The sequence below is a fragment of the Diadema setosum genome, chromosome 14 (genome assembly GCF_964275005.1).
Source record: "Diadema setosum chromosome 14, eeDiaSeto1, whole genome shotgun sequence".
Taxonomy (NCBI): Eukaryota; Metazoa; Echinodermata; class Echinoidea; order Diadematoida; family Diadematidae; genus Diadema; species Diadema setosum.
The window spans coordinates 13,768,379-13,796,239 of NC_092698.1; the positions used below are offsets into that span (position 1 = coordinate 13,768,379).

Consider the following 27,861-nt stretch of genomic DNA (forward strand, 5'->3'; position numbering starts at 1 on the left):
CAATATTTTTAGGAAGATAGGATTGCACGTAACATCGTTACTAATTATAATGATAATAACACTGATCCTAAGATGATACAATAAAACGGAAAAAAGTCATATTAAACACAAAAATAAAGAAGAACACTATTTCATCATTAGATTCTACACCAGTGGAGGTGTACTGCTTACATCACAGGATTTTCGCAAGTTGTTGATGTGGGTTCTAACAAGGGCGTAGCGAGGGGGGGGGTGTTTTGGGTGTTCAAACACCCCCCTTTGCCGAAATGGGGGTGTTTGAGGTGTTCAAACACCTCCCTTGGGCAAAAAGGAGGTGTTTGAGCTGTTCAACACCCCTCTTCAACAATGTTTAGATGTTAAAAAAATGAAACAAAAGCTGTCTTTACCGCTTTTATTTCCGTTTTGAATTCCGCCTTTCCTTTCTTTTGTGTTCATTTTCTTTCTCTCTCTCTCTCTCTTCCCTGCTTTGCTTTCTGGCCGAATCGCGAAGATACATTGCGCATAATGTTCACCGTTTACCGGTATTAGGGAGCTTTAGATTTTAGACGCGCGGACGTTCGAGGAGAAAAAAACATGATCTGAGCGTGCGCAGTAGCGCGGATAAAGTTACTGCGCACGCTCAGATCATGTTTTTTTCTCTTTGAACATCCGCGCGTCTAAAATCTAAAGCTCCCTATCATACCGTACGCGGTACCGTAAATTGTGTATGATGCATAATTATTATGTGTGTGCAATGCATGCTATACCGATTCTGTGACGCGCTTTGTGTATTATCGAAGCATCGACGTTTCTACTTCTTCTCTTCTTTCTTTTCCTCACCTTGTCTTTTTTACTCCTTTTTTCTTCATGTTTTTTCTTTTCTTTTTTTTTTTTTGCGTTTTGGGGGCGACCACACCCATCGTCCCCCTGGCTACACGGGTGTGGTCTGGGTCAGGTTCTCCCATTTGTTTATACACAAAATGCGTCGGTTACTTATCCAATGCTGTTTTGCGCCCTTTTCCATAATTATGCATGGCAGGCGTTACACCAAAAACGGCGATCTATCCGGTCTTCCCCTCTCCATTATCTTTTGTAAAAGTAATTCATGAAATTGGGGTCTTAAGTCTTAACTATACTGATGCTTCATACATTTATTACTAGTAGTAACATTGGTTATACGAGCACAATTTCGCCGGCGGAGGGGAGGGGAGCTGAACCTTTCGGCTTTTTGCCAAATTATCAACTTCCTTATTTTCCCAAAATAAAGTGAGAAAAACGCTACACAATGCACTGCCTCAAATTTTGATTTTTTTTTTTTGTTCTTAATAATTGAAGTTAATTTAAGCTAATTTGTGTGTGTGTGTGGGGGGGGGGGGGGGGATCCAGACTATTAACACTTATATAAAAACAAAAGCCTTTAGCTGCCACTTCCATTTCCGGAAAGTGAATAATTTTTATTCCTCCAAAGTTAAGCTACTATTACTCTGTCTCATGATTTGACCACAAATTTTGAAGATAAAATGATATGCAATAATTTGAATGAGTTTTGATAACATAATTATTAGACCCATTCATATCCGGGTTTTATTCTTTTCTTCCTTTTTTTTTGTTGGCGGAGGCGCACAAAACTAAAAGTTCCTAATTTTTTCACGATCGACACTCCTAATAGCCCTGTCATGACGTGCCAGTATCAGCAGACCTAAGTTAGTTCTGTTCTGTAGTGTCTGGTGTGGGAATATTTTATTCGCCAACGCAGTGCATCTGTGCAAGACGAAAATGGGAAGTTGTTGCAATGAAAGATTTTTTGTAATGATTGAACTAGGTATCGACTAAGATTTTACACTTAATGTCTAAAATCATTTAATATCAAATTATTTGCATTTAATGCCCCTTTTTGAACACCTCTAATATTACCGGGGGATGCATGTATGTTCTTGAGGGACGCACATTGCACCGTGCATTGCCCCCCCCCCCACACACACACACACCATGGGCGTAAATCCCGGGGGATGGGGGGGGGGGATATATCACCCCCCCCCCTGAAATGGAGGAGGGGGGATGGCCTGTACAATCATCCCCCCCCCCCGAAATTTGAGGGGAAAAAATGGAGGAAGCAGAAATGTGATTGCATCAATTTTGGCATATTGCATGACGTTCGTACGCCCGCCTCCAGACAGGTAACAGAGCTGAATAGTCTTGTAGGATAATGTATACATAATTTTCTCAAGCGCTCGCTCGCTTCGCTCGCTCGCAAAGACAGTAATATCGACATAAGGTATGACCCAGACGTTGACAACGTCAAATAGTATAGCCCTATAGGCCTACATTGTAAACATGTAAATCCAAAATTTCACCAAGTGTGCACCAGATCGCTTAATTTCAGGTCTGAAAATGTAAAATCTTCCTCGTCTGAGAGGGGGGGTATCACCCTCCCACACACTCCCCCTATTCGGTCGCTCCGCTCCCTCGCACAGATATTCCAATTCCAAGTCCCTCCCCCACCCACCATCATTACAGAACGATGCCTCTGGGATGATTGCTTTATTGACTTAAATCAAGAAACTAGAAAAATACAATGCCTACAGGAAGATAATACCGGTACGTTATTACATACAAAGAAATGGAGATCCATATTACCATTTCATTGAATATATTTGGGCATCATTCAGGGCTATGCTACGTTTTTAAAGGGAGGGGGGGGGGTCAAAATCACCTGTCAGTCAAGAAGAAAGAAAATCAAAAGATAAGAGAAACAACAGCAAAAACTCCTCGTTCTTTCAAGGTCTGATTCTCCACCAAAAGTCGGCTGACAAGCAAAAGAAAAAGAAAAACCAAACAAAAACAAAAAAGTCTTCATATTTTTGCTGCCACTTCCCTCATACTTTATATTTCATGCAAAACAGTGCTACATTCGATCCCTGTTAAGTGTGTGTGTGTGTGGGGGGGGGGCGTCAAGCTTTTGAAATCGACATGAAAGGGGGATCAAGAAATAAGATATTTTTCTAAGATTTCTTGTAACCATAATTAAAGAGGTACATAACGTGAAACATTGTGCAAAAAGTCCGGAGCCGACAAAATATTGCGATTCAGCATGATTCCTGGTTGGCATTCTGAATATAAGCAGGATGTGTGCAGTGTACTCAGAACATCCGAACGGCAAAAAGAGTCGCTGTAACGTTGCGCAATTTGATGTAGAATGTACACCTTTGTACCTTACGCTTCGTTTATTATATCAAAGCTAGATCATTAATGATTTTGCAGTGTTGCTTTACATACTAGTCTATATCAAAATGCCTTGCATTGCCAATAATAAGACTTAATAATAAGACTATTTCCTACTTTTTCATGTATATAAAACACACACACACACACAAACACAAACAATAATATTAGAGGATGTTCTAAAGTGCAGGTTTTGGATATCCTTCCCCCATTTGGTCACTTCGACGTCCCCTCGCTGGTCATACCTCCCCAAATCATGAACATAAACTGACACCATTGACTACCCTCTCAATTTCCAAAGCGTAAAAATATAGCTACAAAAGGCAGTTTTTGGAGTGCAAAATGTCAAAATTTTCAAGCTCACTCGGTCCGCTCGATCGCATAATTTTAATCGCTATGCCATTCTCCTGATGTTGCTGCCAGTAATTGCCAGTAGTTGCGCCCGGTGCGCCCCCCTTATTATTATAAAGTATAGCTACAAACGGCAGTTTGAGACTGAAAAATGTCAAAATTTTCAAGCTCACTCGCTCCACTCGCTCACATTTAGTTGTTATGCTATTCTCCTGATGTCACTGCCAGTTCTTGACAGCAGTTGCGCCCGTTGCACCCCCCCCCCCTTAATTTCCAATGCCAAAAAAAGTATAGCTACAAACGGCAGTTTTGGGACTGCAAAATATCAAAATTTTCAAGCTCACTCGCATTTAATCGCTATGCCATTCTGCTGATGTTGGTACCAGTAATTGCCAGCAGTTGCGCCCGGTGCACCCCCCTCCCCTTAATTTCCAAAGTGAAAAAATACAGCTACACAAACGGCAGTTTTGGGACTGTAAAATGTCAAAAATTGCAGGCTCACTAGCTGCGCTCGCTCGCATATTATAATCTTTATGTTATTCTCCTAATGTTGCTGCCAGTAATTGCCAGCAGTTGCACCCGGTGCCCCCCCCCCCCCTTAATTTCCAAAGCGAAAAAATATATAGCTACAACCGGCAGTTTTGGGACTGCATGTAAAATGTCAAAATTTTCAAGATCGCTCGCTTCGCTCGCTCGCATAATAATCGTCATGTCATTCTCCTGATGTCGCTGGCAGTAATTGCCAGCAGTTGCGTCCGGAGCGCCCCCTAATTTCCAGAGCGAAAAAATATAGCTACACAAACGGCAATTTTGGGACAGTAAAATGTCAAAATTTTCATGCTCGCTCGCTTCGCTCGCTCGCATTAATCGTGATGCCATTCTCCCGATGTTGCTGCCAGTAATTACCAGCAGTTGCGCCCGTTGCGCCCCCTTAATTTCCAAAGCGAAAAAATATAGCTACAACCGGCAGTTTTGGGACTGTAAAATGTTAAAATTTTCAAGCTCGCTCGCTTCGCTCGCTCGCATATAATCGTTATGTCATTCTCCTGATGTCGCTGCCAGTAATTGCCAGCAGTTGCGCCCGGTGCGCCCCCTTAATTTCCAAAGCGACAAAAATATCGCTACAACCGGCAGTTTGGAGACTGTAAAATGTCAAAATTTTCAAGATCGCTCGCTTCGCTCGCTCGCATATACTCGTTATGTCATTCTCCTGATGTCGTTGCCAGTAATTGCCAGCAGTTGCGTCCGGTGCGCCCACTTAATTTCCAAAGCGAAAAAATATAGCTACAATTAAACGGCAGTTTGGGGACTGTTAAATGTCAAAATTTTCAACCTCGCTCGCTCCGCTCGCTCGCATTCATTTCAATTGTTATGTAATTCTCCTGATGTTGCTGCCAGTAATTTGTCGTTTCACACCGTCATTCCATAATTCATAAGGAAAAAAAAATGACTGCGCAGTGGAATGTATCATATTCCGTTATGTATTGCAGTCCCCATTACAGTTTCCAGACTGACAGCACACGCACATACGCGCACACATACATACACATACGAAAAAATATAGCTACAATTAAACGGCAGTTTGGGGACTGTTAAATGTCAAAATTTTCAACCTCGCTCGCTCCGCTCGCTCGCATTCATTTCAATTGTTATGTAATTCTCCTGATGTTGCTGCCAGTAATTTGTCGTTTCACACCGTCATTCCATAATTCATAAGGAAAAAAAATGACTGCGCAGTGGAATGTATCATATTCCGTTATGTATTGCAGTCCCCATTACAGTTTCCAGACTGACAGCACACGCACATACGCGCACACATACATACACACGCATGCACGCACAAGCATGCATACACATCCTCAAAATTACTTTTCCACGAGGTGCTCCCCCCCCCCCTCCCCTGTCTTGACCAACCCGCCACGGTACGTCACTGGCTGCACCCGTCCGGTTATGGGCTTGTAATCGTGGTGATGGTGACTATCGCCGATCACCCCCCCCCCCCCCCCCACACACACACACACACTCCTCAGCACGGATTTACGCCGTTGACACACACACACTTGTTCAACGTCCGTTGGCAAAAGCATACGGATTTGGGAGCCCACAGACACGACGTAGCAATTTTAGGCTACTGCATGGGAAACTTCTGCTGCGTCCAGGCTGTGTTTGGGCCACGGATTCACTCCCCGTATGGATGATGCGCGTGCTCTCTACGGCCATCGAGCGCACAACGAATTGACACCGTGCGTCTTTTACGAAAAAATATAAAAGACGCCCGGTGTCAGGGGGGCACATTATGCCCCCCCCCCCCCTACCAGATTTTCATTTGCCACTCCTTCGCCCTTTATCCGATTTCAACCAAATTTGGTGACTTTTCCTAAAATCTTATTGCGAACATTTTGATATATAATTCAGCTATATTTGATGTTGCTGGTTGCCATGGCAACCATAAACTAACAACCATGTCAGTCAGATTTTGCATCTTTTTTCTTTTCCCATTTTATTTAACAGCATTACAGTGGATGAAATGGGTGTTTCTTGGCTGAAATTTGTTGAACGAGTAAAATTTGAAGTAATTATGGTCTTGGAAAGTTTTTCTTATTATTTCCTGCATGTGTTTTTATGTGACAAAGGCATAAAACAATAGATATAATAGAGATAATTGAAAACAATAATACTTTCTAAAGATTGCCCTTCTATTTTGTGATATTTTGATTCCCTCACCCAAGCTATGCCTCTAACATCATTAGTTCTTCATATTTTCAATTTGTAATCTTGAAATTCCACTATTATGCAAATTAAATATGAAATGTCATAACTGTACATGTACCCATCCCAAACATTTCATCTCAGGTGTCATAATGTATTATTATGTTGACACGAATAGCGCCCCCATGTGGTGACCTTGAGAAATTTCAACCATAACAAATAATAAGATTCCACTTGTACAAATAATAAGATTCCACTTGTTTATCACTTGTGACAAATATGAAAATGATTGGTCTATGATAAGACATATATAATGGGGATAAAGAAATTATGCAGAAAAATCATGTTTTTAGCACATTTCCTATGTATTTCTTTATATTTTGGAAACTAGCGCCCTCCATGGGTGACCTAGAGAAAATTCAATTGTACAGTCGTGTAGAGTATGAGTTACTCTACCCATGTGCCAAATATGACAATGATACATCAAATAATAAAAAAGTTATAAAGGGGGGGCACAATGTGCCCCCCCCCCCCCCCCTGGGCCTGCGAGGGGTCAAAATAGCTTGGGCTTAATAGGGTTAAACACCCCCCTCTAAAAAATCCTGGCTACGCCTATGGAGCAGAGAGATTGTTTATATTAAAATGATATCTCTGTGAGCTGACCCATTTGAACTTTGTAAATTTCTCGATCGGCGATTTGCCGTTATCTGGAAACCGAGCTGCGATCGAATAATTTACAAGGTAAATCATGTGTAAATGTCATCCCGATATTGACTGAAATTGGGTAGGCGGAATTGTCGGCGGAGAGTCGCAACTGATCCTTGCCCTGACGTTTGTGATATTGGAGGTTACCAATTTTTCGTCCGCGCGCAGTGGGGAGTTATGAATGTGGTAATGAGAACAACACAGGCATACCATACAGTGTTCAAAGTGATGTATGGCCAGTGAGTGAGGCAGCAGCGATCAAACAGCATTCCGCGCGTAGTGATGTTGAAATGTGTGCGTGTGTGTATGTGTTGCGTGTCCGGCCATCCTCTGTGTGAGTTACACCAGGGGGAGGATACGCCAAGATTAAAGCCCTCAACTTCTTCACACGACGTTTTCCGAAATCCTATCGATGAGATGAACGTGCGTGTAAGTGACTCTCTGCTCTTGTATCCTGGAAAACTACATCCACCACATTTTGAAAAGTACGTTAGAGCCGTAAATCGAGGAGGACAAATTCACATGTGAATTTTTGAGCATTTGTTCGTAAACGATTTTTGTTTCCTTTTTTTTTTCAGGCTGATATTTCATCGACTGCGTTAGCGACTGAATGCAGTTTTTCCTAATCCACACGGAGGAGAGCCCCGGCAGCTCGGCGGCGGAGTGAAGTAAGTACTGTATACCGAGAGCAGTATAGGTAGGTTACGTTAGGTGTATAGCTAGTAATAATCGCAGCGATGCGTGATGGATGACAAGCTGTAATAACATCAGGAGCGCATGCATAAGGGGTCGAATGGCGCAGCTGCGTTCGTCGCAGTCCCCTCGTTTGTTTATTCAAACATTTCAGATGTTTGAAGCACGATGTTGATGCTACTGTTGAAGGTAGTATCTTGGATAAGGGGGCTACTCACCGGAGTGACTCATTAGCATGATTAGTATGCTAACCAGTGCATGGGTACTGGTGAGTACGCATATGCATACATGTACTTCAGTGTTCATTCATTCACTTGACTTGGACACACGTCCATTTGTTTACAGCTAGAAACCGCGCTTTGTAATATGCTGATATAATGCCCGGCAGTGTTTAAGCCGGCTAAATTGTAGTAGAGTTGTGGATATTGATCAGGGAATTCGGAACGTGTGATAATTTCTTTTCAACCAAGGACCACGTTGATTGATGGACAAAGCGTCTTTATCGATCCACAAAGAAGGTCGCATTGAAACCTCAGATTTGCATAGGAATTAAGCGAATGAAATTGTGCGCTCCAGCTATATGAGATTATATGCTTGCCAGTTTAGGCCTATATGAGATTAGCTGTAATCTTTTTTCACGCATTTACACTAGACAGAAGCGATAATAACTGGAAACTAACGCATACATTTCCGGAGAAGATAATCACGGGCAAACAAGACCGGTGTTGTATATAGTGAATTATTTGCATTATTATTTTGATGTTGGACAACACTATGTTTATTTGTTCGTTTTTTATTGCCCCAAACATCTTCATTGCTCTTATGCCATTGCTATTTCATCGCTGTGACTGTGCCCGTGACTGTTGTAATAACGTAATGTCAAACGGTTAATGTCATATCATCAGTCTCTTATAATACTGCCAAAACCAGCAGGTCTATACCGAAGCTTCATTCTAGCTCGTGTTGGAAAACATATTTTTATCAGAAAACCCCTTGGTTGAATATCGTTTTACGCCATATATAATAATAGGTAGGCCTATTTATATGATGACCATCTTCAGATTTTGTTCAATAATATCACTGTTTTTAGTTCAAGTTTTGACATCATTAATGGATTCTTTCTTTCAGTTATCTCAACCCAAACAGGAATCTGTTTCATACTCGATCCCCGTGAATATATGTGTACCAGTGTTCTATATATCTGATATCATTTCTGATGGTTTTTGGTTATTTTTGTTTCTATAGTACGTTGTTTATTAGTTTCTATAGTCATCATTCTGAAATGCATTCGAATGGATGAACTAAACTTCAATACTCCTCATTCTTGAGTAATTCACTTGTATCAAGTCAAGAATATCAAATACCACATTCATGTGGTAATGGTGGTTCAAGCATCGTTATGATAATTCATCTTATTATTAACATGTTTTTCCTCGAGAAATCGTTTTCCTTGACAACTGATTCAAAGCTTTGGATGAAAAAAAAAAAGATATAGTATAGGCCCTAGAGGTTGCAATTGTGAGACTGGGCAGGAGCGCAGAATGTACTGGAGATCATTCATTTCTTACAAGTAGCTTCCTGCATGCATCAGCACCTATAGACCCACACACTTATAGTTACAAACAATCGTTGGGAAATGTTCAGAGGAATATAAAAAGAATGACCCACATATTAATCATTCACCGAAGATGTTAGGCGAGCCTATGTTATAAAATGTGACAAGTTTTAACAGTGAAACTGCTTGGAGCCTTGCTTCTGATGCAATCATAACCTCGAAAACAAAGATACTTTATCAAAACAATGCATATAAAATTCACATTTATACTGTAGTTTCTAGTACTCTATAGGTACTCCTCGAGTTAAAGTACTTTTAGTTTTAGTTTCCTGAGGGGGGGGGGGGGGTTGGTTCTCTGTATGAGCCATGTTTATTATGAAGATGTGCATAATCAACCATTTGAAAAACATCTGTCGGATATTTTTGTTACATTATCCAAAGCCTCCATGGACTGAAATATTTACTCATCACTGCTCGGAAGGATGCGCAATATCCATTTCCAAATGGCTTTTTATACTGCCCAGAGAGTAATATAAGCCCAAACAGGAAGACATGATGGCAAAGAGTGTATTTAGTTTGAGTTTCATGCTTGCGTCTCTCTACGCCTTCATAGGTGCATCGAATGAGGAGTACCGGGTATCTTTATACTACGGATTTCCTCTCTATAACGAAGTTGCTGCCTGCCCCCAGTTAAAGCGGGATCAGAAAGCATCTAGTTAGATGACTGTGGATAAGACGCACCGCTTTCTGGGCGAAAGGCATAGTCAGACACGGCACCATTTTGTACCGGTGAAAGACGTGCGTCTGAATGTCAGGCTAATGAGGATGCTTCAATTACTAGTAACGGCGCGGCAGCATAATGCAAGACTATATAGGCCTATGCGAAACAGTTTCTGAATAAATTGCCTTCAGCGTGGCTGCATTATGATATTGCATGCAGACAGGTTTCTCCTTTGTCCGCGTCTGTCCTCAGATCGAGAAAGACATCTTGTACACCGAATTTATATAAGGGTGCTCTTGCCTTTCACCAGGGGGAATTAAGCGCAGGTGGCGATTTCTGCCACATCCCCTTTAATACGTCCTGCTGACGTTAACCTTTTTCCCGAAATGACGTTCTCGACGCACATATAAAATTTTATCCATAGCCAAGGCTTTTCGCGCTGTGCTATTACATCTCCTCGTTTCCAAGTTCAGCGTTTAGGACCGTTTTGCACAGCATACGAAACCTTCGTGTGGTAAATAGTGTGCCAATCATCATACAAAGTTTCTCACTCTGTGGAGTGAGGTCCGCAGAGGTGCGACGTTGAAATGAGCATACATTATGCGAAATCGATCATTACATTGTACAAATATGGCAGCAGACTGTGCAAATAGCGTGATTCCCTTCCTCCCCCTCCCCCCACCCCCCCCCCCCCAAAAAAAAAGATGTGGAGACTGCTGGTTGCATACAGCACTAGTGAGCCACCCGAAGTCTGGGTTGTGGCTGCGGTCGGATAGAAAGTCTAGCGGTCTGCCCTCTTACCATTTTAGGAGAAGTACCTCACTTAAAATGGCTTATGATTATCAGATTAATCAATGTAATTCTATGTTTGTTCGTGGAGTACGCTGACATTCAATCCAGATGTGAAACACAATATAGATAGATATCTGTCTGTCCACCTATTCTATCGATATCATTGAGTGATAGGTTTTTGATTGATATAGAATATCAAATTAACATAAAGCATACCTATCTTTACATGGTGGCAAACACTTGATAATGATCTTGATATCATTAATAACACACTCAGGATAGATATCGATAATTTTCTTTTTATCTAGAATCATGATTTTCATTACTGTCATTTCACTGTCATACTTTCAATTTGCTTTTGTGGTTTTTTTTTTCTTCATATTCTTTATTGCCCAGCTCTTTCTGTCCCGGGCTTCTATCTTTCTCTTTAAGGAGGGAGGGGGGGGGGGGGGCTGATTGAACAAGAGTTGGAGAGAGGACAAGAGGCTCGTAGTTGTGAGAAGGCTTTAACCTGTGGCATATTATACATCGGCTGTCAATCATCGCTAATAGTTTTGACTTCCCCACAATAGGGCTAAAACCTCTCCCAGCTGAACGGATTGTGCTTAAGAATACTGCCACCGTCAACTACATATAGTCAAGATTATTCAGCTCCAATACACAAGTCGAAAGCTGAATCGTCGCCAGCCAACTGAAAACCAACAAAGTGCATGTCATTTAAGGTGAATTAACCGCTTTGTGTTAGCCGCAGCAGAATTTTCATATTTCCTTCGATGTCTCACCGGAAGTCTTGAATGACAAAGGGGGCGAGGGGGGGGGGGGGGGAGGGGGAGGGGGTGGTAGAGGTTGGGAGGGGTGATTTGTTACATTAACTGGGGTAATGAGACCAAGCGAACCGACCGACTTCCATGCCCGGGGTGATTTCCTGGCAAAGTGCGCCATTAGTGGGGTTAATAAACTTCGAAATGGGGAATATGCATTTTATATATAGTATGCGATGAATCTGACGACATACTTTGCATGACGATGCGTGTGTGTGTATTTTTCCCGTCCCTGCGTATGGGAATGTTAGTAAGGGTTTGTATGAAGTAGAAGGGAAAAGAAAAAGGAGAAATGTGAGACAAACAAGAAGAAACGGCAATGTTTTCTTACAGAAGAAAGAGGAAAAACGCACGCACTGCTTCATATATATAATGTTTTATATGATGCGTTATTAGAGATATTTTGTATCGATTTAATATCAATGTAGTCTTCATGAGAAGAAGATACAAACTCTTATAGTCTTCGAACACCTGAATTACTACGTGGCCTAGGTCCTACGAAGTGAATTCTGTAGAAAATTTACATAAAAGCATAAAAACAACAAAACAAAAATGTTAGTAAAACAATGTGGAGAAAAGGAGAAAAGGTATGTTCTTTCAAGGTGTGTGCGCTTCAGTTTTGAAGAGTCCTGTGTGGCCCATCAAGGCAAATTAACTATAAGTCTTTGGAAAAAGAGGAAGAAATAGAAAAAGAAGAAGAAAAAGGAGAGGATGAAGAAGAAATGAGTAGCCGTCACGCTTTGTAAGAATTTAGTTATTTCAGTCTGCCATTATTGAGAAGATCAGAAAGTATCACAGACCTTTATTGACTATCTCATTTATTTTACAGTCACGCTGACTGCGTCCCAAATATACTCGTTGACGATAATTAGGGATTCTATTACATTCGGCGCCGCAGAGGAGGTCGTGCTTGGGACGGTGTTTGGACTTATAACCAATTCGTCTACACTTTGATCACGGTCCAAGTCCAATCTAGAAACCTCAAACAGAAGCCGAACCAAGTACAAATAGAATATCACTCTTCAAAGAATTCAATTACGACGGACCACACGAACGGCAAATGTAGAATAACGATTCCCCTCCTATTGGTTCCGCGGGACGCAATCTACTCTTTGGCGTACTTCATATAAACTGCATAATGGAGAAAGTGGTTCTAATGACAATCAATTGCCAGAGTTTGAACTCTGGACAGATTTTGTGAGGGTTTGTCGCTTGGAAACTGTAATGTAAACTTGCCAGTCCACATCCAATGAGTATACACCCTGAGGTGTAAGTCGCAGTTTTATGAGCTTTGCTATGGGCCTACACATGCACCGTTTGAAAACTTTCACTCAGAAGGATGTTTGTGGTGACCTCTGGAGGACTTTTTTGGTTGAACACTAACTGCCCAGTAGTATATGGTCCCCATTTAGGGGTACTAGACATCAACGAAGCAAGGCGGAATTTCGTTTTGCTCTCAATATCCTGCGCCTTTAGCGTTTAGACTTGCACTTGTACAGTATACCGCATCCAGGAAGGTGGGGAATAGAGACCTATCACTCAACCCCTTCTTTGTCATTGTGTGTCCATACGAGCCTATATAGGCCGAGGACACTTTTTTTGGTGGTAAAATGTGACAATTTTGTCGTTTGGAATAGTAATTCACTGTTTTAAAACGCAAAAGTCATGACCATAAATTTACAGGGTGTGTTTGAAGATTTCCCGACGCAAGACAAGGCAATTTTTCCCAGCTCGAAACATCGTATATTATTACTGTTTTATGATTTCCATAATCATGAAGAGACTCGGTGGAGTGATCAATCACACGGAATCTTTGGCACATTGTATGACCGAAAATTCTTCTGTGACCTCGTATGACCGAAAACGATAACCTTCCGCCATCCCCTTTCATCGGTTATCACAGACTTGGGAATTGATAAACAAGTTTGTTTAGGTGTCCCCTTCGGAATTCTTTGTTTCTTTTCAACACTTTTTTTTCCATTTACATTTCTTTTTATTTAATTTCCAACAATACAAAACATTATAGACATAACACAATATCAATGCAATGTTATATCGAAGACAAATACTGTGAATTAACAATACTGCGCATCACCTTCTGGTGATATAATTTTACTGAATCAAAATCAGAGTTGCTGGAAATGGAGGAGACATGCTGAAAAGACAAGGTTGTATTTTGCAGTCTCCTCGTGGACAATAACTACTACTACTGAACTGAACTAATAACACCACGGAGGCTTAAGGAAAAAGAGAGAGAGAAAGAAACACGTATACACACATACATATCTATACAAAAAAAAAAAACAAACAAACACCCAATTACGATTCGTCTATACACATAATCTTTGTAGACGAATTATTGGGTCATTTACATCGCTAAATAACATGCAGCGGAAATGTGTAACGCATTTTCTAGTATGATGACACAGTCACACACTAGGCATTCAGTCTGATGTGTACAGTACCTAATCGCCCTCTTCTCTTTTGTAATAATGTCTCCAGTTCTCGTCTCCTCTGTCCTTCTCCTAACTCTTTATTCCTTCTTTCTTTTCACTTCTCTTACTGTTGTACTTCATTTTCATCTCCTTTCTTTCACCTTGTTGTCCTCTTTTTGCTTGCAACTCATTTTTCCTCCTTTCTCCTCTTCCTCTCATGCAGTCTATACTCAGCAAAAAAGAAAGAAAGAAAGAAAGTAAACACTTCTTCAAGTTCATATTTCTCATAGAATATATGGCTAGATGTTAATGTTTTATATATCATGTTAAAGTATTTTCATTGGTTATCAGCCTGGTTGGTCAATAAAAAACAAACTTTACGTATGAGTGAACACATTTGCTTTTCTCTCCCAAGGCAGAAAAGTGAAAATTGCAAAAATAGATGAGTTGCCATTCATGCGTATGTGCTCTTCCATATAATAGTGAGAACAAAAGACAAATTTAACACAATAAGAAACCCAAATCAATTTGCAAAGATCGACCCATATGTCTTTATCACCTTTGTAGCCCCCAAAGGTAAATAAAGGCAAAAAAAAAAAATGGAGAAAAATAAATCATCTGTCAAATCCAAATTCAAATGGCATTGGAGAAGAAGCGATATTAACAAATATGGTAGAAATTTGAAATACATGTACTATTTCAATCAAGAAAATCGAGAATGATATTTGATTCTCAGATTTGTCGCACTAATTCTTAAATTTCTAATTTAAAAGGATGAAATAAAGAAATTCTGTCCATTTTATCACCTTTGCGGCTTACTCCCTATGTCATTTGAAGTTTGAGTCGACAGAAAATTATTTTCCCCTTTTAGTTTCCTACTTTGTTTTTATTTGAGAATGATAAGATAGAGAAGGGAATGAAAACTTATTGTTGCTATTTCATTCATGTCTCTCATTATGTTAGATTGGTCTTTTTAAATCATTGCTATCTTGAAGGGCATTTGAAAATGAATGACAAAATGTCAATTTCTGCAGTTTTACTTTTGTACCTTGGAGGACAAAAACGATTTTGTTCACTCATGCGTAACATTTCCTTTGTATTAACCTACCAGCTTGATAGCCAATTAGATAACCTTTGATATGGTATATGACACAATGATTTTTATCAAAATCTTTTATGAAAAATATGAACTGGAAAAAGTGTTAACTTTCTTTTTTGTTTGTGCTGAGTGTATTGAACTGTACACATTGACTATACTTTTAATCGATTACTCGTGGCTATTAATAGGTCATAAGTAGAGACTGCCTCTGTACAGTGTATAGCTACTTTACTGATACTACCTTTAAAGTGCTTGTTATAGTTCTATGTATATAATATCACGACCACTGTAATAAGCGTACTTAAATACTTCTGTTGATGCTGGTTCTATTAGTGTTACTGGTTTATGACACTGCCACTTTTACTGAGCTTACACTGCCACTAGCTACTGCTACTATACTTGTACCGCTGCTGCTGTTACTACTACTACTACTACTACTTCTACTACTACTACTACTACTACTACTACTACTACTACTACTACTACTACTACTACTACTCCTATTACTATCACTACTATACTACTACTACTATTACTACTACTACTACTACAACTACTACTACTACTACTACTACTACTACTACTACTACTACTACTACTACTACTACTACTACTACTACTACTACATACTACTACTACTACTACTATTACTACCACTACTACTATTACTACCACTTATACTTGTACTTATACTTACACTTATACTGATTATATCACATTACAGTACTCATGAACACATTCCCCCAAACCATTTTATTGTTTTCCATTTTCATTTATTTGTTATCACAGAATAATGTTTAGGCCTACCACAAAATGCTTTTCAGTTGTGGCAAAAAAAGAACAAATAAAATCGTATGTCACCCAATCGCAGGACTCACATGTGTGCGTGGTAGGTCTATCACATCGAAAGTAATATTTAGCCGCGTGTCATTTGGCCAGGGGAAAACTTGCTCGTTTCCCATATAGAAATGAAAAGTAATGGTAAGATGAAGAGTTTCCGTTTTTCCCAGGAAGTGCGTGCATGTTTTGTTATGGTTTGTTTATTTGTTTGTTTGTTTTTGACAAGGAAAAAGTATGCATCATAATTTTTTGTACGTTTGATGTCAATGTGTGTATGTGTGAGGGTGTATGTGTATATGTATGTATGGGTGTATGCGTGTATGCATGTATGTGTGTATATGTATGTATGTGTGTATGTACGTATGATGTTTATATTCATCAAGTATATAAGCAACTTATGTGACAATGAAAGTGTATAAAAATATACTAGGTATCATAAGAGCGACACTTTCACTTTGCTTTAAGAAAAAAAAAGATAACAATAATGTGGGCGTTGTTATAGCTGATAATAGCCCGTAATTTTAGCGTCTCCTCTGTCTTCCCTTGATATTCTCAAGTACTCTAATGACGTCATTGTATATTTAAGCTATACAAAACGTTGTGTGTCACGTCATACTCAAGAGAGCATATTGATTATAGTTCAACAAACAGCAGGCATGTTAACGTTTTATAAAGTACGATCCTAAATATTTGAGATGAGACCAAGAAAAAAAAAAGATTTGTAAACTTTCAGTTTCACAAGACTTATTATTAGAATAGGTGTCTGGTCAGTCAAAATTGGCCGGTCGAATGTGGAATTGTTGGTTGTTGGGTTTTTTTAGCTCACCTGAGCCAAAGGCTCAAGTGAGCTATTGCGATCGCCCTTCGTCCGGCGTCCGTCGTGCGTCGTCCGTCGTCCGTCGTGCGTAAACTTTTTTACATTTTCATCTTCTTCTTGAAAACCTCAAGACCGATTTCCATCAAACTTGGCAGGTATCATCCCTAGGGGGTTAGGAACTCAATTTGTTAAAATGGGCACCATACCCCACCCAGGGGGCCCCCAGGGGGGCCCAACCCCCCCCCCCCCAAATTAAGGAATCTGTAAAAATCTTCTTCTCTAGAACCAGAAGTGATAGAGCTAAGTTAATACTATGAGTTAGTACATTGATGACTATAGTTTCGAGTTTGTTCATGGCAGAATCAAGGGTGCCCCCCTTGGGACCCAGGGGAGGGGGGTGGGGAGGGGTCCTAATGGGGCCTAAATTGTACATTTTCATCTTCTTCTTGAGAACCCCATGACCCATTTTCACCAAACTTGGCAGGTAGCATCCTAAGGGGGTTAGGATCTCATTTTGTTAAAATGGGCACCATGCCCCACCCAGGGGGCCCCCATTGGGGCCCAACCCCCCCCCCCCCCAAAAAAAAAAATGAAGGAATCTTTAAAAATCTTCTCTAAGATAAGCTAAGATAATACTATGAGTGAGTACATTCATGACTGTAGTTTCAAGTTTGTTCATGGCAGATCCAGGGGTGCCCCTCTTGGGGGCAGGGGGGGGGGGGGGTGGGAAGGTCCAAATGGGGGCCTGAATTGTACATTTTCATCTTCTTCCTGAAAACCTCATGATGGATTTTCGTCAAACTTGGCAGGTAGCATCCCTAGGGGTCAGGATCTCAATTTATCAAAGTGGGCACCATGCCCCATCCAGTTGGCCCCAGGGGGCCCAAACCCCCCTCCCAAAAAAAAAAAAAAATGAAGGAATCTTTAAAAATCTTCTCTAAGATAAGCTAAGATAATACTATGAGTGAGTACATTAATGACTGTAGTTTCAAGTTTGTTCATAGCAGATCCAGGGGTGCCCCTCTTGGGGGCAGGGGGGGGGGGTTGGGAAGGTCCAAATGGGGGCCTGAATTGTACATTTTCATCTTCTTCCTGAAAACCTCATGATGGATTTTCGTCAAACTTGGCAGGTAGCATCCCTAGGGGGTCAGGATCTCAATTTATCAAAGTGGGCACCATGCCCCACCCAGTGGGCCCCAGGGGGCCCCAATACCCCCAAATTAAGGAATCTTTAAAAATTTTGGCCCTTATTGTACATTTTCATGTTCTACTTGAGAATGCCTGGTCAAATTTTAGTAAAGCTGTGAATAATTTAGATTAGTGACTGCGTGAAAGGTGAACTTGCGATACTCAGGTGAGCGCTAGACCCGCGGGTCTCTTGTTTTTTTTTTCTGTTCTCTTTCCGTATGCCGGAAGTCTCATAGTAGGTATTATCATGGCCTCATAAAATCACATGAATGTCGGGCAAGTTCATTCGCCAAGTCTTTCCCAGGCTTAAGTTGCCATTTCATATCATTTCTCCCACCAATCTTTTATTCTTTTTTTTTTGTATACTTTTATACTTTTATGAGCAGAAAAGTTTGAGTAGCTCAAACAACACAGTGAGAGGAGGTCGGTCGACTTTGGAAAAGGGAGTATTATAATCGAGAGTCATTAATACATCCTTAGTAAAGTATATGTAGGAAGACTCCTTTGGAAGCTATGTGCCATTGTCAGAAGAAGTCTTGTTGTCGTTGGCCCAAGGGATAGACATATCACACTGACATCTTTGCGCCCTGCTGGAATGGGCGGGACTCACCGACAGAATGCTCATCCTTTCCCTCTATATGCACCCATCCCCTTCCATGCATTGCGGCATTCGAACTCTACAAGTGATCCGTTCTATCCTCGTTTCGGATCCCTTTATCCTGGGATAAGCACTCCCACATACATCCCTGTCAACTTCTGTTAGCTTGAATGTCGATGGATCCCTTTTGCAGATTGCATTTTTTTTTCAGGGCTCCCTCTCGCTGTGAAAGGGAACATACTGAGATAGGGATGAGGCAGAAAGCTTTGGGAACCAGTATGAGGTGGAGGAAAGTGAGCAGAAAAAGAGAGGAAATAGAGGGAGAAGGAGGGGACGATGTGATTAACAAGAGAAGGCAGCATGTAGCAGCGAGATGAATTGTTGAGGAAGAAGACGAAAGAAAGACAAGGGAAAATAACGAGGTAATGATTGAGATGGAAAATATAGAATGAAGATAAACAGGGCAACGAAAACGAGACGAAAGGAATAAGTAGAGATACGAATAAGAGGGTAGCGGGAGGGGATGAAGAAGAAATACATGTAAAAGAAAACTCCAGAGAAGAACCTTGAAAAATTCGGGAAAAATAAACCATGAAACAAACATAAAAGCAAACGCTTAAAGAAAAAGACTGCAGGCGGGGGAGGGGGGTTGGTTGGGGAGGGAGAGACCAGAGAATAAAAGGCGACGTATTTTTTTGACGTGTTTCTGTGAATGCCTTATACATGTAGTTGGTTGGTGCGTGAGTGTGTGTGTGTGTGTGTGTGTGTGTGTGAGGGATATTGATGAAAAAGCATCGAATTTGATGAAAAGGTGTTGTGCATCTATAATACACGATAAAAGAGTACGTGTGTGTGTGTGTGTGTGTGAACGTGTATGTGTTTGTAATATGTACAATAATTTGTCGTAAGTACAGAGAATTTCGATACAGCTGTATAAGTTACTACATGGTGCCGTATACATTAAAGAACACCTCTATTCATAGATTTGGATTTGTATCTGATAAATCATGGCTGTTGTTTGTTTGTTTGTTTTTTTTAAAGGAGGACGAGACGTATGTGCATATATTTCTGTTTTGTGAACAAGTTCAAAGAACTTTGCAAGAAATAATAGATAGATCAGATTTGAGGGAAATAGATATCAGTGACTGGAATTTATTTTTTATGGGGATTCGAGGAAACTCTCATAGAATCAAAACGTGTAATTCCATGATTTTCATTATAAAATATATCATATATTTTTCCAGATCAAAAGGAGTGCTTCCTTCAACGAATGAAATTTTACTGATGATTACAGATTATAATGATCAGGAAAAGGAATTAGCAACTAAAACTTGTAAAGTAGGGTTACGTTTATTGAAATGGGAAGAGTTAAATATTTAGAGAGTGTAAGTGTAGTGTTGTAATTTTATTGAGCTTATTTCTTATTATTCTGCACGGCAGTCTGTAGGATGTAAGAGTTTGTGTTTTTGTTGTTGGTTGTATGCTTTTTTTTAACCTTCCTACACACCCATAACTAATGCTTTCCTGGCAATATCAGCACTGTAACTTGGTGATTTAAGTACGTATTTGAGTGAGTGAGAATGTGAGAGGGTTCACACCTGACATGGGGTTGGGTTGGGGGGGGGGTGCCTTGTTCCCTTCTGTTTGATGTGTTGATGTGTTTGCCTTTTCGTTATCCTTTTTTTTATGTACAAAATTCTTTCCTTTTCATTCGTAAATTGACAATGTGGAATTTATGTCGTCATAATGAAATTTGTATTCTTTTGCAAGTAACTAATTTGTATATTATTGTTCATATGAAAAAGAAAGAAAAATTAAAGATTGACAAAAAAGTGTATGATTGTGAAAAGAATACAGATAGAGAACAGATAGAGGGAAAGGGAGTGGTTGCAGTGCAATATCTAGATTTCTATCCTTTATGTGATGAGAATTCATTCCATTCAACAACGAATAACGAAGAGTCGAGCTAAGCAATTAGGCCCAACTCTATAATAAGAGGCAAAAATGCTCTGTCCCCCGAAAAGGAGAGCCTATATATACACAAACATAACCAAACTACACAAAACATGAGTTGCCAATGTTTGGACACACGTGTGCGCATCAGGGAGGTGGATCTCTCTTTCACCTCCCGGGTGTGCGTGAGAGAGTCATAACTCACACGCACGTAAAAGATCCCGCTTCATTTCGTTCATCTTTATAGGGAGGTGAGGCTCACCTCCCTGGTTTGCCGCAAAGAGCAGGGCGCAGAACCCAGTGAAGTGGTCCGCCTCACGGTTCCATGATATTTGCTCCTGCGACAATTGCTCCCATGAAATATCTGCAAGCTAAGCCAAACATAAATTCTACCCACAAACATAATCCGAACCTTAATCCTAATCCTCTCATCAAACTAAACCTAAAACGATATCACAACCTGTATAACCCTAACCATAAGTCCCTGGGGAAAATAAGACCGTAGCAATTGTCGCAGAAGCAAATGTTGTTCTCCCCGCCTCACACAAGTGGACTCCATGGAAGATGGCCCATGATACACATTTATACCTAACTGCCATATTTATGTATAAACACACTCGAAATTTATTACCATTTTTTCATAATGCCCTAGTAACCAATGACCATATTCACTCATACCCTACCCGTCGTTCCCATAATCCAAAGCTTTTACTTGCTCAAAAGTCGATCAGACATCACGGTCCGGATGCATGGAACACTCTTCCGGAGGAGTTGAAACAGTGTGCCTCCTTGTTTTCATTCAAAGCAAACTTAAAGAAGCACATTTTATTACAGTATACTTCAAATACGAACTAAAAACAAATAATTTATATGACTAATGTTGGTCTCCCAATAGCAACATCGCATATCGTTCCCTCTTCCAGCAAACCAGTTCTATTATTCTAAATTCCAGCCTATGCATGCCCTTGTGCACTTTCAAGCACTTGCACGCACATTCACCACCATCACACATCAGTTTATTTCCCCCTGCTATCTTCGCAGCAGAATTTGTTTTGTTACGAATCTAGTACGTCCCTACCTTGGCCGGCCATCTTTTTAAGCAATGCTTACAATGGTGGCCCTCTGCATAATCGCTTCTTAACTACAATTGTTATTGTAATCCCTGCTGCATAAACATGCATACTGTATATTATATAATTAATTTCCTTTTATATCGTTGTTTATGCAAGTCAAACGACTCTGTTTTAAATATACTTTGTATGTTTCCCACATGTTCATGATTATTGTAACATGTATACTGATTTGTAGAAAATAAAGTATCTATCAAACAAACAAGACCAGCTAGTCCAGCTGAATACAGGAGAATATGGGCTATCTTGACATCTTCTCAGATGGAAAATGAAACAGAGTCCCCAACCCTTTTATACCCGTACACGATACTGGGAGGGGGGGGGGGTGGGGGTGACGGGAGGGGACAACATTATAGAGCAGAGACACAACTCAACATTGTACTTTTTCTCTTTTTTTTACATAGACCTACTGTATACTTACACTATGGAAACAATAGTAACTCTAATATGGAGTGTCGTTTGACCTTCAGCTCAATCTATCTGTAAAGTGAGTCTCCGCCTAGGTATTATTGTACGTAAATAGCGAACTGATAAATCATATTACTGCTCAATCAGACAGACTTAAACACGCACTGTGTGAGCACTTTTACGCCAATATCCGTTCTAAAGTCTTGCTTCGCCCAATAATGACCCCTCTTTCCTTAACTCTCAAAAATGTTAATCAGAACGCTTTGTTTGTTTGTTTTGTTTGTTTTCATTTCCATCTGAGAAGATGGCTGGATAGCCCATATTCAGCTGCAATAGCTGGTCTTCCGTGGGGTCCAGTTGGATGTTAGGCGACCGCACCCTGCTCTTTGCGATGACTAAATGAAGCGGGATCTTGTACGTGCATGAGTTGTGACTCTCCCATACAATACACGGGACCTCCAGTAAAATGTCCTATCCGAGGGACAGTGATTTTGCCTCTTACTATAGAGGCGACGCACGGTATGATTACACACAACATTGCTCACTGGAACCCGATAATCGAACCGGGGTCCATTGGATCCTGAGGCAGAAGCTTTATCGACTGAGCTAACTCACCGCCCTTTGCTTGACAGGGTCTGGGTCTTTTTGCCTTTTGATGCTGCGCAATCACCTTACATTATTTTCTAAACTTTTCCTCTCGGGATAAAATGAGATGATTATTTCCCTATTGCCGATAGGAGCAGGTTGTAAACTATTCTCTGTTGACCTTTCATAAACAATTAACTATCTGAATATTTTAAGGCGATGTCTCGAGTTACTGTATCTCGACTTGTGTATGACAAGTGCTATAGCAATGATATAAAATTGATTATTACAAAGTCCCCTCGGTAGACTATTATAGGCTAAACTGGTACACCCTTGCTTGAAGTTGGAGATACGCGCGCAATTTTCATGGGACGCCAACTGCACAAAGAAAACAAAAGTGTGATTGACATTGCATTTGGGAGAAGGAATCAACGCTGGACTGCATAGTGTGACTTCGATACCGTTTAAATGCACGTTTATGTTATTCTTATGTTTCTGGTGCTCTATTTATTCTCTCCATTACAGATATTACTCCCCTTCACTCTTTCTTTCTTTGGGGGAGGGTGGAGAGAGGGAGAAATTACAATGGAACATTGTCCGCTCCCAGCTAGCCGATATGGAATGCCATGCCTTAAATATCATATTCGTCATCGATGAAAGAGCGGTCGATGTACGTTACACGATCCGCTTCACCTCGTAGCACAACAGCCTCCGGACGAAATCTGTCACATAGGCAAACAAAGGACACACCCGATCCTATACCAATACTCGTTGCCATGGTTACAGCATAAGTGGCATGAGCGTGGTTCCATTGGAATAGCTAGTGGAGTTGGCGTATCGTCTGCTGTGCGAGTAACTAGTAATTGCGGAAGGCGGAAAAGCTGATGTGAGAAAAAGGAATTCATTCAGTGGCTCGAAGGTGACAGAATAAATAACAATACGCTATCCATTATCGGTCCTTGGCATGGCTGTTCGTATTATGGGGAGAGTTGAAGGGGGGTCACGAAATGGAGGTCGACACAGCAGACCACGATGATTTAGCATACATGACGGTATCCTGGCAGCCACGCCCAAGTGCGGGCTATAACCATAAATTATCATAATGTATGATATACAAGGAAAACGGACATTTTGCAGAAGTTCGATTTTCTTTCAAGTAATGTATATGAAAGAAAGGATTAGAATGAAATTATGTGCGCATGTCTTCGTTTGTGTGTGTGTGTGTGCGTGTGTGTTACTGAACATAGCCCCACATACTCAAAGCCATGTTTGCATTTTGCATGATACGTATAGGTTGCAACCTATTCCAAAATGTTACAGCAATTTTACTCTTCCGCGTCATTGCGTAGACCTATGATAGTCGAATTTTCGTTCTTCGATTATTCACAACAAATTTCAGCAGCAATCCTTCCATTTCATTTTCTCAGAAACAACCCCTAGAAAACAAAATGAAATTTGATAACCGAAATTACCCCTAAAGTTGGCCTTTAACGCGAAAAAGGTTTGGTCATTCATTGTTATCATTGTCATAGACAGAGAACGCGGAAATGCCTCAGTTTATACACAGTGCAGAAAATAAATGGGTGAATCACACCGAATAGCCTCTTTTCCCCAACTCTTTCGATTCACAGAGTGTGTGAAAATGATCTGAGGACTAAAATGAAAGAAAAAGTAAAGAAACGTGGGGAAAACCTTACTTAACAGTAAACACGAAAAAAAAAGAAGAATCAAGTTGGATCTAGTTTAATTGCGCAATACTGAAGTGTGCAGGATTTGAAAAAAAAAAAACCCTCAAAGAATTCTCATTCTCTGATTTGTGGGAACTGATCCGACTCACGTGTTTAGGCATGTGATATAACCGGGGGAAAATTGTTTCGAGATTGGTGATAATCTTGAACTTGAATTCTATTTGTCTTTTCCTCCCCTGGCAACCAGCTGCATGCACCTGGAATCACCACAATTTTTGTATCATGTAATACGATTTTCTGTTTGTATTCTATGTCCTTTTGTATGTTGAATTGCCGAATAAGTAATAATAATAATAATAATAATAATAATAATAATAATAATAATAATAATAATAATAATAATGATAATAATGATAATAATAATGATAATACTACTACTACTACTACTACTACTACTACTACTACTACTACTAATAATAATAATAATGATAATAATAATAATAATGACATTAAGAGCTCGCTTGACTCACCCTCTATTGGATAACCTCTCAAAACTTGAATTATGTGGGGTTTTCATGTCACAGTACGTGATGGCAATATCATGCTTATAAGAGTTTAGAAAACGAATCAAGTTATTCTCCTGCTGTCCGGGTTATCCAAAGGTGATTCAGCACCTTCCAGCTTTCCTTTTGTTGCAGTCTAATACATGATATAGGCATTGGACATAAAAATGCATTGTGGTTGTTGTGACGCTATATAATATTCCATATGTTTGCGGTCTATCTTGTTATCTCATCATCACTATAGTCTTTTGTTTTGTGTGTCTGTTTTCGTGAGAAATTTCGTGGAAATGAATGTGATATAATGAAATCGATGAGTCATAATAAATAATCACTGGAAAAAAAAGCTCAGTAACGTGACATGCAGTTGTAGAAATACAAGTTATTCATTTATCATCAAGAGAGTATCTATTATGCAAGGAGGCTATGCACGGTGACAATGACTTCGCCTCATAACCCCGGTTGAAATGTAAATTATGATCAATATTAAGAAGTCATTTTCTGATCAGTGATTCTGCAACTCATTCTCATCCTACTGTAAAGGCCCCTTTATTGTAAACAGTGATAAGTGATAATTGTTATGATAAAAATTTATAGAAGGAAGGATGATTTCTTTCTTTCTTTTTTTACTCTTAACCATTTCAGGAAAAAAAAAAAGATTATTAGGAAATGTTTGCTTGTAAGTCAGCGGGAAAAAGACATCGTCATCATCACATACGTGTTGCATGTAATGTGCCTATTCCATGGGCGATTACTATTGGATTCCATATCCTTATAGAAGTGTTTTCTTTTTATCAGGTTAAAAATCTATCATTATGCTCTCACTGTCGTAGCCGCCGCAAGTGCGATTACACATCGTGTACAAGTTGACATTGATATAGCAACGCAAAAAAACCCCAAAACCACCCAACAACAACAACCATAAAGAACTCGTCGCGAGAAACGGTTATTTGACTTCGATATATCGGTTGAATAGAATGATAACTTGTTGAGCAAATCAGACTTGAATTCAGAAAGTTATCGGATCTTGAAGTTTCACATGTTTTCACTGAAACTCTTGTTGGTGCTTTTGACAAATTAAGTATTAAAATTGTGTTCTGTCAATAATGTAGCAGCTACATCCTGTTTCACAATTATAGTCAACGTTGCTTTTTAGGTTAATACGTTAGGAACCAACTAGTACTTACAAGCATTGCTTTCAGTCGATTCCATCATGTTCCACTTCTTGGTTTGTTGTTGTTGTTGTTTTTTTTTTTTCGTAAGAGACCTAATCATTTTATTCCATCATTTACTCACAGATAGCTTTGTGTTGTCGATTCACCTGATGTCATTGTATTTAGTTTTGTAGCAATGCGTGTTTTTTTTTTTTTCGTTTGTGTTTTGCGTTACAATAATGTGATCATGATGCTTTTGATTTTTTTGTTGTTTATGTATTGTATTGGATTTTCTTGTGAAATATGAGAAAAATTCAGTTCAAATCAATTCAGTTAAATTCAATACAAGACTGCAATAAGAGAGTATCTTATCATCTTATTCATATTGATTTCATGTCACAAAAAGAATTTAATAAAGGTTCAGGTTCAGCTGATTGGAAGACTTGTGACATGATGACGTCATCACCTCTGCCTATGCGATTATGTGGCTACAGACTGGTTTAACTGATAATAATGGGAAAACGTAGGGAAATTCGAAATCCCATCATACTTTATAGCTTTTGGAGTTTAGGTCCCATTTTATTGAAACTTCTTTCCGTATTTACCTTTGATTTTACTCTATTCGTTCAAGGCAAACACAGTGTAGAATAGCACTTAAATTCACTTCACTCTATATGCATATGCATCAAAGCCAGCTTGGACACGGGAGTGTGGAATTTCTCTTTTGAAAGGGAATTCCAGCCCAGTCATATATTTGAAAAAAAAAAGTTTGTCTGAAAAGGAAAAGTAAATTTTTACGAGCTAAACTTTGACAATTTGAAAAGAATAATCGGATAAAAATTATAGAGAAGTTGTGAAATTGTGATAAGTTTCACTAAATTTTGCACAGCAGATCTTGATCAATAAGAATACGCATATGAATTAGCTAATAATGTCATCACCTCACAATTTTCCATTGAACGTGTAGAAGAAATTGACAAAAAATCATTCCTTTTTTTTTTTTTTTTTGCTAAATAGATGTAAAACATGATATTACTCGTTGCCGAATAATTTCGGTATAATGATAATGATCACTCAGATATATCCGAATTTTAGACTGGAGCATAATGTATGCAGCAAAGAACTGGAAATTTCAAGATTTTGTGTGCAAGGTAGGCCTATGTTTTTCTCTTCTTTTCTTTTTCTATTTAAAACAACAGCACCAATAGGCCTATATATGGCAAGCTGTGAGGGGATGACATCTTCAATTTTCTTATTTGCATATTCATATTGACTGTTCGAGAAATGTTTTGCAAAAATAAGCGAAACTTCTAATTTCATAACTTCCTAAATTCTCAACCGATTCTGATAAAATCATCACCAGTGTGCATGCGGATTTTTTTTTTCTTTTTAATCAGACTATTTTTCTTTTAACATGACCGTAATTTCCCTTTAAGCCGCATCCTCGTGAGCTTGTATAAACAAAAGTAAACTGAGAGCGATGCGTGTGGATGTATTGGGCAGTCTCCCGCGTATATTACCCCGCCCCGACATCTCCGTTGTCGAACATTATACATACGTGTGGATGCCAACATAAGCAGGATGGCTGCCGTAAATCATTTCTTATGGATAATATATTAGGGAAATATATTGTACAGAGGTGTACAGTATTGAGATATTAGTGGGCGACGGCCATAACCGCATATTATACTCCTTCCTGCGTGCAGACTTGAACTATTATTGGCCTATGTTTTCTTCTTTTTTTTTAAGGGAGAAAGCACAACTTATCTTTTTTTAATGGTATTACACTTTTATTCTGTGTTGAAAATGAAAATAAATAATTGCAATGAAAAATAAATCACGAGTCTTAAAGGTACTA

At 39.6% G+C, this 27,861-nt stretch overlaps 1 protein-coding gene across 1 annotated transcript in view; it reads left to right on the forward strand.

The window, feature by feature from the left end:
- The first annotated feature begins 7,351 nt into the window (after positions 1 to 7,351).
- Positions 7,352 to 27,861, forward strand: part of LOC140238035 (uncharacterized) — a 32,233-nt gene continuing 11,723 nt past the window's right edge. The window contains exons 1-2 of the mRNA XM_072317961.1: positions 7,352 to 7,451; positions 7,545 to 7,634. The gene's annotated coding sequence lies outside the window, so the exon portion shown is untranslated. The remainder of the gene's footprint in view (positions 7,452 to 7,544; positions 7,635 to 27,861) is intronic.